The following is a 10,375-nucleotide window of genomic DNA, read 5'->3' on the forward strand; positions in this document are numbered from 1 at the left end:
AAATTTATAGTTTAAATTTACAGAAAACAAAAGATGATGACAGGTGTAGGAACAACAAACAGGTGTATTAGTTTAACATTTGGGAAAAATGAAAAAGTCTTTTATGTTTTGAGCCTAAGCTCTTCAGTAGGCTTGGAATGTAAAAGACTTTTCCATTTTTCCTGGGCGTTAAACTAATACACCTGCTTGTTGTTCGTCTTTTGTTTTCTGTAAACTTAACCCTTTCATTACCATGTTTATTTTGAGATGCTCTATGTTTCTTTCAATTAATTTTAAATATAACAAAGAATTTAGTAAAATAACTTAGTTATCATTCAACTAGTGTTAGGAACATAAATTGTGACTGGTGGAAGATTTTAATTCAAAATTTATGAAAACCTTACATCACTGTATCACTCTTTCTCTCTTACCACCACCTTGTTTCAAACACAAAATCTCGATTTACAAAACTCTAAACTTTCACATAATGTTTACATCTTGTAATACCATAATAATATACTTACATAAACACAGGTGTGTGTATATGTGTGCATTGCCCCTTTCAGTCAGTCCACTATCCTGGATAATATTTAACATATTACATTATTGTTATCTACTACTGACCCATTTATGCTTTGATCTTTCTGCTGATTGGTGCATTCAAATACCTAATGTATATGTTTGTTTATGTATATATGTCTTGATATGTGTGTCTATGTATTTGTATAGATAATTGAGCATGTATGTATGTACATACTAACACACAAATATATATATATCCCGTCCAACCCATGCTAGCATGGAAAAAAATGGATGTTAAACGATGATGATGATGAAGACATTTGTACTCAGAGCCAGTTTCAGCCGAGTTTGTAACAAAAGGGTTAAACTGTATATTATATGCTCATGTGGTTACCCCAGTTTGATCCTGCCTGACTGAACTTCCTACTCTCTTGGGCTTGCATCTTAACTGCTTCCCGAACTTTCAGTACCTCTTCTCATTCACATAACGAGCACTCTATCTGGACTACCACTGGATCTTTGTACTCTTTTGGACCCTACCTCCACAGATCTCACAGACTATTTTCATGTATATCAGTATGTCAGTTGATACCATCTCTGGCAAGGGCTTTGAAATAAAACCAAGAAGAAGTTCCAGACACCCAGCTGAATACTTGACAGACACTGACTTTGCTGACGACATTGCTCTTATCAGTGATTCTCTCTCCAATGCCCAGTCTCTTTTACAATCTCTCGAACAAGCCTCAAATTGTGTAGGTCTTTACCTCAATGAGGCCAAGACTGAATCAAGTGCCTATTCTCAACAATGCACCCTTAAATATGGTTTCTGATTACAAATATCTTGGGTCATACATATCATCTGGAAAAGATTTTCTAACTAGAAAGGGTATGGCCTGGTCAGCCTGTAATGACATGCATAAGATCTGGTCATCAAATCTAAGTAGAGACTTCAAACTTGAAATCTTCAAAGCCACAGTCGAACCAATTCTACTATATGGCTCAGAAACCTGGACGTTTTTAAAGAAGCTTGAGAGGTGGTTGGATGGAACCTACACTCGCCTCCTTATGAGAGCTCAAAATCTCTCGTGGAAGCGCCATCCAACCAAAATGCAAATATATGGGAAACTACCACCTGTGTCATCTCTTGTGAAAGGTAGGAGAGTCCAGTTTGCTGGACATTGTTGTAGAGCTGAAAACGAGGTAATTTCTACTCTTCTCCTCTGGAAGAGGGCGCACTACCAGAGGGCTCACACTCTCCTACCCTGATGTAATCTCCAGGGATACAGGCATCCAGCAACAGGAAGTCTGGCGTAGCATGGTAAATTCCATTGTCTCGACCACAGTCGAACAATGATGATGATGTATGTATCTATACACAAATATGTATGTATGTAGAGCAGGCCAGCTGGAGAGCTGCCAAAAGGAGAGCAGGCCAACTGGAGAGCAAGCCAAAAGGAGAGCAAGCCAACCGGAGAGCAAGCCAAAAGGAGAGCAAGCTAAATGGAAAGCTAGCCAGATGGAGAGCAAGCCAGATGGAGAGCAAGCCAAAAGGAGGGCAAGCCAAATTATAGTATAATTAAATAATGGTAATCCTTTGGTTTGAAATTTGTAGGGAAGGGATAAGTCGCTTACACTGACCCGAGTGTTTAACTTGTACTTATTTTTTCAAGCTATTCTTTCCCATCCCTCACACCCTCATTACAAATATAACAGTCTTCTATACAAAACCATCGCCCTTTCCCCTCCATTGTCCCTTCACACTTTTACTAAAAAGCATTTTGGTGATATTTCTATTTTTATTTATTTTTGCTTTTTTTGTAAATTTTAATTTTAATTTTTATTTCCAAATAAATTTAATAAAAAAACTACTCTTAATGATGTGTTGTTTGTTTTTAATTATTTTTCTTAATTAACCAAGTGCAGGCATGTCTTTGTAGTTAAGAAGCTCACATATGGTTTTGGGTTCAGTCCCACCTGGGCAAGTGTTTTCTACTATAATCCTGGGCCAACCAATGCCTTGTGAGTGGGTCTGGTAGATAGAAACTGTGTGGAAAAGGATTCTCTCCAACTTGTTCAGCCATAAATCGTGGCAAGGCACCACAGTCAGATGGTAGGTGATAACTGATGCTATAAACATCTGCACCACCACCGCCTTTCCTAGAAAGGATAACGCCCGCCCAGACCAGGTCTGGGTTAGAGCAGTCACCTTTGCTGGCCACCTCACTCCAATTTGTCTCTATCCGGAGGTCTGGCCCGAACCAGACTCCGAGCAGCTTAACAGGACCTTCTGTCCAATGGCTCATGACGTTATTGGACGGCATCGGCTTGCCCCTCCAGGGGCCAAGCTGCAAACCAATTGACTTGTCCTTGTTAACCTTTGCTCCTGCCACCGCCTCGTAACTTTTGATAGCCTCTTCTACCACTGGAAGCTGGCCCTCATCTGCCATGATGATGGAGATGTCATCTGCATACGTCGTAGCTCCTCTTCCACACCATAGATCATGCGGTGCTCCCCTAGAGCCTCCAACTTCCGCAATAATGGCTCGAGAGCCAGTACATACAAAAGCGGGGACAGGGGACACCCCTGATGCACAGAGTGCTCGATCCTGAATGGCTTCGAAAGGAAACCGTTCACTTTTACGACGGACTTGATGTCGCTGTACAACGCAGCAATCCAATCGTGTATATTTCATTATACAGTTTTTCTGATATCCAGGCACATCTCTCTTCGGGCTGCTGCAACAGCTCCACGGTGTGGCGCTTTTTTTAAAAAATATTTCCATAAAGTATCAAACTTTACCAGGGTTTTTGTTCTGTCTTTGTTCTTTTTTATTTTCTCCTCTGGGACAGTGGAGCAGGATCTTTTTTTCTGTGGTGTGTTGTTTTTCTTCTTTTTTCTTTGTGGGGGATATGGATGGGGAAGGTGCATGTGTTCTCTTTTTTCTGGGTGTCTTGAACTCCCCCTCGGTCACCTCCATGCTGTCTTCCAGAGGAGTTGTTACTTCAGAGGGGGTGGGTGCATTTGTTTCTGTTGGGACCAGTGTGTGCATGGCCTGGGGTTTTTGGGTGTTTTTTTTGGGAGCAGGTGCCACAGATGGTGGGGTGGGAGTATTTGTTTCTGTGGGGGCTAATTTGTGTGCGGGTTTTTCTGTAGTTGAAGGGCCTGATGTCTGCGCATTTCTTTTCTTTTTGTTTTATATTTCACAGTCTACACGAATGTGGCCTTTTTTCCACATTCGAAACACGTGGGCTTTTTGCCCTCTACTTGAATCTACTCTTTCTCTTGATGTTTTGTTGCGTTCCTTGAATAATCACAGAGATGCTCTGCCCTTGCCAATTTTGTGGGGCAGTGCATGTAATTTGGAGGAAGGTGATTTTGTCCGTCCTGTTATACAACTCCCTTGCCTCAATTTCAGGTGGTATGTCGTTTATTCGGATGCGTGCTGTTCTCCTTCCCATGTATGTTGGGAGCAGCACCACCTCCTTCGTTTTCAGAGGACTCACTGAGTGCTCTTGGGCTTTTTCAGCCGTCTTGAATCTGGCCTCTATTGTTCCACATGCCCAGCCCCTCGATATGTATTTTATATCTTTCCATATAGGGGCCAGGCACTTTTCTATTTGGCACTTTTTGAAGTGCTTGAATTTCTTCGATGAAGGACAGTACATTTTGTAAACAACTGTCCTTCTCTTCAGATTTCATTTCTTTATTACCCATAAAGGGCTACACAGAGGGGACAATACAAACATTGGGGACATAAAACATCACAATTACACAAATATAAATAAATGAATTTTGAAAATGAAAAATGAAAAAATGAAAGTGATGTATCACTTACCTGTCCTTAATCCTGAATGATATACACATTGTCCTCTAGTTTAGTCGCAAATGTCTTTTCCAATTCAGTTATTTTCTCGTTTGCCATTTTATGTCTATTCATTTTATAGTTTTTATTTGTACATTTTTCCACAAATTCTTTTATATGGTCTTCCGGGATTACAGTGAACTTAAACCCCTCCTTGTCCCAACAGTCATAGTCTTTCAATATTTCCTTTACTTCTTCTTTGTTCGAAATACCCAGAAAATTGGGCCTAGGATTTAAAAAATTATCTTGTGTGTTTGCTTCTTTTTTTGTTTTCTTGTTGGTGGAGAACGGGTGGGTTCACTGTCTGCAGGGGATGGATGGGCCTCAGAGGGTGCGGGTGGTGTTGGGGTGGATTGGGGTTCAGCACTATTTATTTTTTTGCTTCTTCTCTTCCTCCTACTGCCTTCTTCCCATTCTTTTTGTACCTTCTCTTCCGTTGATTTCTGCTCTTCCTCATTGGCCACTACCTCTCTTTGAGGTTCCGCATCAATTTCCTTTGATGGGGGAGGGAAGTTAGCTCTTATGTGACCTTTCAGGCCACACTTGTAGCAGCATGGAGCTCTGCCCTCCACCCACACTCTCATAATAACACTTCCCATTCTGATATTCTCAGTCAATTGTTCCAATATTGTCTCAACACAGACAGACAAAAAAAAACCAAAAACCGTTTAACAATAACAATAACTTTTACAAAATCAACAATTAAAAAAGCTACTCACAGGAGCACAGTAAAAACGCGACTCAACTTCTCTTCCGATTTTCAACACTAGGGGAGGGTGAGATCTTTATATCCCCACCCTCCTCTTTCATTCTCTCAAAAAGCTCGGAGAGCTTCTCTGTGTCAATTATAATATTTTTTGAAGACACAGTGGCTACTGCTGTGAACTTTTTTGCTGGCTCATGCAGCTGGTTATTTTCTTGGATTATTTCGACTGACATATTCATTCGAAATAAATGAAACACAATTTAATCCCAGAAAAAGGGAAACCTATAATTTTTTACTTTTTTTTTACCCTCTTAACGAGGACAACAGTTCAAAAACTACCCCTGGCGAGACGTAGCAACAAAGCCTACAACGTCCGAAATTCATTTTTTTTTCACACAATAAAAAAATATAAAATCCTAAAAAACGGGAAACCTATAAATTTTTTTCCCTCTTAATGAGGATAACAGTTCAAATGCCACCCCGCCTGGGGTGGGGGTGGGGGGCATGACAATAAAGCCTACAACCGCTCTAATAAGTTCATTATTAATAATATCTATAAGTTCAATATTGATAATTTCAATATTTCAACAATTACTTTCTCCCGTCACTGGGAAAAAGCACAAACATTTTCAAAGTTCAACAATGTTTAACATTTCGAAAATATTCAACAATAGACAACAATTCCAATAGAAAAAATTATCCACGTGCAACAAAACGTTTGAATCACCACCAAAAAACAAAACACGTCTTTCCACGACATGGCCACTCATCATCATCATCACCATCATCATCATCATCGTCGTTTAACGTCCGTTTTCTGCATGAGCACGGGTTGGATGGTTTGACCGGGGTCTGGGAAGCCAGGGGCTGCACCAGGCTCCAGTCTGATCTGGCAGTGTTTCTACAGCTGGATGCCCTTCCTAACGCCAACCACTCTGCGAGTGTAGTGGGTGCTTTTTACGTGCCACTGGCACAGGCGCCAGGGTGGTCTGGCATCGGCCATGATCGGTTGGTGCTTTTAACGTGCCACCGGCACAGAAGCCAGCCAAGGTGGTGCTGGCAACGGCCATGTTTGGATGGTGCTTTTTATGTGCCAGCGGCACAGGTATCACAACTACTATTTCCATTGATATTTATTTTGATGTTCATGTACTTGACTCAACAGGTCTCCTCAAGCACAGCGGGATGTTCTGGAATCCAAGGTACTTTGAATGGGCAGGGGCTATGCGGAACTGGTGCAGGAAGCAGCCCGGGTCTTTGCAGTCACAGCATATCTCTAGAGATCTCGGTCCTTCGCCATTGCCTCAGTGAGGCCCAATGCTCTGAGGTCATGCTTGACTACCTCATCCCATGTCTTCCTGGGTCTACCTCTCCCCCTGATTCCTTCAACTGTTTGGGAGCGGCACTTCTTCACACATCTCTCTTCATCCATCCACAGTACATGACCATACCATCGCAAGCACCGTTCTTGCACCCCACATCTGATGCTTCTTATGTCCAGCATTTCTCTCAGGGTGCTTACACTCTGTCGTGCGTGCACACTGACATTACACATCCAACGGATCATGTTAGCTTCATTTCTTTCAAGTCTACGCATGTCCTCTGTGGTCACGGCCCATGTTTCACTACCGTGAAGCATGGCTGTTCACACACATGCATCATACAATCTACCTTTCACTCTGAGTGAGAGACCCTTTGTCGCCAGTAGGGGTAGGAGCTTTCTAAACTTTGCCCAGGCTATTCGTATTCTAGTGGTGACACTCTCTAAGCATCCACCTCCACTAGTTCCGGTAGTGATTCTGCTATGAGGGCCAGATCATCAGCATAGAGGAGCTCCCAGGGGCAACCTGTTTTGAATTCCTCTGTTATTGCCTGGAGGACTATGATGAATAAAAGGGGACTAAGGGCTAACCCTTGGTGTACACCGACTTCTACCCGGAATTCTTCACTATATTCGTTGCCAATCCTAACCTTGCTGACAGCCTCTCTGTATAGGGCCTGTACAGCCCTTATTAGCCATTCTTCAATCTCCAATTTCCGCATCGACCACTAGATAAGGGATCGGGGGACCCTGTCAAAGGCTTTCTCCAAGTCCAAAAAAGCTATGTAGAGGGGTTTGTCTTTAGCTAGGTACTTCTCCTGCAGTTGTCGGACCAGGAATATAGCATCAGTGGTGCTTCTACCCGGCACAAAACCGAACTGCATCTCATCTAAGCAAATTCTCTCCCTAATGAGATGGGTTATGACCCTCTCTGTGACCTTCATCACCTGATCCAACAGTTTAATACCCCTGTAGTTATTTCTACCCATGTAGCAGTTGACTATGGTGCTGCTACGCCAGTCATTGGGTATGACTCCATTATGAACTACCTGGTTTACAATGCGGGTGACTAGGCCATAGCCCACATAACCAGCTGTTTTAAGCATCTCAGCAGTGATTCCTGATGGGCCGGGGGCTTTACCTGGTTTCATACCCTTAATTGCCTTAACTACTGTCTATTCAGATAGCTGGTCCCTCTACAGGGTCAACATTTGGCAGGCTCTCCTCTTCCCATTCAATCTCCACGTTCAGAAGTCTTTCATAATGGCTTCTCCAAGCCTCTTTCTTTTCACCAACATTAAAAGCAAGTGCCCCATCATCCATGCGGACACATTTCTCTCCTGTAACATCACTATTTTCTCTCGCACACTGTCTAGCAATCCGAAATACCTCAGTCGCTGGACATACCTCACGTCGCTGGACATTGGTAAACTTCTTCTTTTCTGCTACATCTTTGGCTATGTATACCTGCCGCCCAGCCTCCCTTTTGGCTACTTGGTACAGTTCCCTGCTACCCCCATCCCTCCAGGCTTTCCAGGCCTGTTTCTTTGCACAAATGGCTTTGTCTACTGCACTATTCCACCACCACGTAACTCTAGGTCTGGAAGGGACTTTGCACCATCCACAGACTTGGTCTATGGCACTCAGCAAACTGTCCCGTAGGAATTTCCAGCTACCTTCTATGTCTGACGTCTGTAGCTTGTCCTCCCTCTCATCAAATTTCTTGATGAGGATGTCCCTAAATCTCTGACCATGTGAAGGGTTCTTTAGCTTCCAAATCCTTCTTTTCTGGATTGGTCTGTTTCTTGGAGTCCTTCTGGGTCAAGCCTAAAGCCACTAATGATTAGCCTATGCTGATGGATACATTCTTCACTCGGGAGGGACTTTGTATTTATGAGCGACCCTGCATCTCGCTGTCTGGTGAGGATGAAGTCTATTTGGCTAGCGGAGTCTCCTGACTGATAGGTTATAAGGTGGCAGTCAGGCTTCCTGAAGTTAGTGTTGCAGATTAAGAGGTTACATGCATCACAGAATTCCAGTAGTCTAGTTCCCTCATCATTTCTGGTGCCAATACTATGGCCACCATGTAACCCAGTGAAGATACCCGATTCCCGCCCAACATGCCCATTAAAGTCTCCACCCACAAAGATGAGGTCCTTGCCACTAGTCTTTGAGGTAGCCTGTAGAAGGGTATCATAAAAGTGGTCCTTCTGGTTATTTGGTAGCCCCGCATGTGGGGCATAGGCGGAGATAATCGTAGCTGTGCCACTCTGTAGGACTAACCTGAGCTTAAGCACTCTACCGCAAACCCTGGCAACCTCTATGACCTTATCCACCCATTTCTCCACAAGGAGAATGCCTACACCCCCTACACCATCCATGTTACCTTGCCAGAAGACTTTATACCTATGATGTATAAAATACAAAGAAAGAGAAGAGGTCCAAGATGAATATACTTATTTCACCAGTTGATATCCATATAACGACAATCATTTTGCTGGCTTTATCATAGAAAAACGACTTATTTTAGAGTATAATCTATCTATATATATAATACATTGTGTGTGTGTGTCCTCTATGCATGCTCAAACCTCTGGATCAATCTGTACGATATTTGGGGTACATGAATAATTTGATCTTGGAAAGAATAATATGGTCTTGATTTATTTCTTTATTAAAAATAAATAATATTGATTTATATATAAAGATTCACTTCTTGAAATAGTTTTGTCAATGTCAACTTCCTGTGCTTGGCGTCCTGACGTAGTAACTATGTTTCAACTTCCTGCATTTGACATCCTTATGTAGTAACTAAGTAACCAGCTATTTATACACATGTGTATGTACAGTTGTGACGATTTCTGATAAAAGAGAATTTCTAAAGGTACTTTCATGTGAAAAAAAAAATTCATATGGACATAGATGCCTTTTTCTCAATTAATTGAACGAGGTACTGTATATTGTACACGGATTTTCCAATACATATTTTGGACATTTCTGGAACAAGTCGACTTATTAACACTTAGTATTTCACATTTAAATCCGATGCAATTATTCTTGGTGCAACTTGACTTATTAACACTTTCACTTAACCATTTTGTTAATGTCAACATAGTAACTAAGTAACCAGCTATTTACACACGCATAAATATGTATACATTATTACAGTTGTGATGATTTCAAATAAAAAAGAATTTGTAAGGATACTTTCATTTTTTTATATTCTCCTCCATCTTTCTATTTGTGTAAGATATATAGTTATGTGGGTGTGTGTGTGAGAAGACAGTCACTGGAATGCGACTCTGGATGAGGTAGTTGTTTCCTGCTCTGCATTTCAGTTGCGAAATCTCTTTGCCATTATGACATCTCAGCCCTCACCAACTGTGGGAGAATCAACAGGAATCCTTCTGTGAAGACATTGTTAACGAACTGCAAAAGCAAAATCAAGATCTTAAAATCCAGCTGCTGACTGAAAACATTCAGAATGAGGCTCTACTTCTTCTTGAAGATATGGTTCTTCAGCTTGGAGGAAAACATTTGCAGGAGTATGGCTTGCCAGATCCAATAAGAGAACAGCCCAGAAAAGACCAGGAGATTTTAAGAGAGACATCCTACAATGTGAACAATCTCTATGAGTCTGTGACAGAGAATGAGCCAAAGCTTTCAACTGAACAACAGACAGCTTATAATTGCATCATTCCAATGACTCAGGAGGAAAAGAGTGGGCTGTTCTTTTTGGATGCTCCTGGGGTTACTGGCAAGACATTTTTGATCAACCTTTTGTTAGCAAAAGTCTGTCTAGATGGGTGCATTGCATTGGCAGTAGCATCTTCTGGAATAGCACCTACTCTCTTGACAGGTGGATGAACAGTTCATTCTACTTTCAAGATTCCCTTGAATTTAGTTCGGACAGAGACTCCAGTTTGCAACATTTCTAAGATATCAGTAAAGGCCAAAGTCTTGCAGCAGATGCACTTGATTGTC

General features: G+C 41.8%; 1 long non-coding RNA gene across 1 annotated transcript in view; it reads right to left on the reverse strand.

Annotated features, from left to right (window-relative positions):
• The window catches only part of LOC118761771, a 20,142-nt gene extending 11,600 nt beyond the window's left edge, over positions 1–8,542 (reverse strand). The window contains exon 1 of the long non-coding RNA XR_004997627.1: positions 8,532–8,542. This is a non-coding gene — a long non-coding RNA (uncharacterized LOC118761771). The remainder of the gene's footprint in view (positions 1–8,531) is intronic.
• Between the last annotated feature and the right edge of the window lie 1,833 nt (positions 8,543–10,375).

The sequence above is a fragment of the Octopus sinensis genome, unplaced genomic scaffold (genome assembly GCF_006345805.1).
Source record: "Octopus sinensis unplaced genomic scaffold, ASM634580v1 Contig17232, whole genome shotgun sequence".
In the NCBI taxonomy this organism is placed as follows: domain Eukaryota; kingdom Metazoa; phylum Mollusca; class Cephalopoda; order Octopoda; family Octopodidae; genus Octopus; species Octopus sinensis.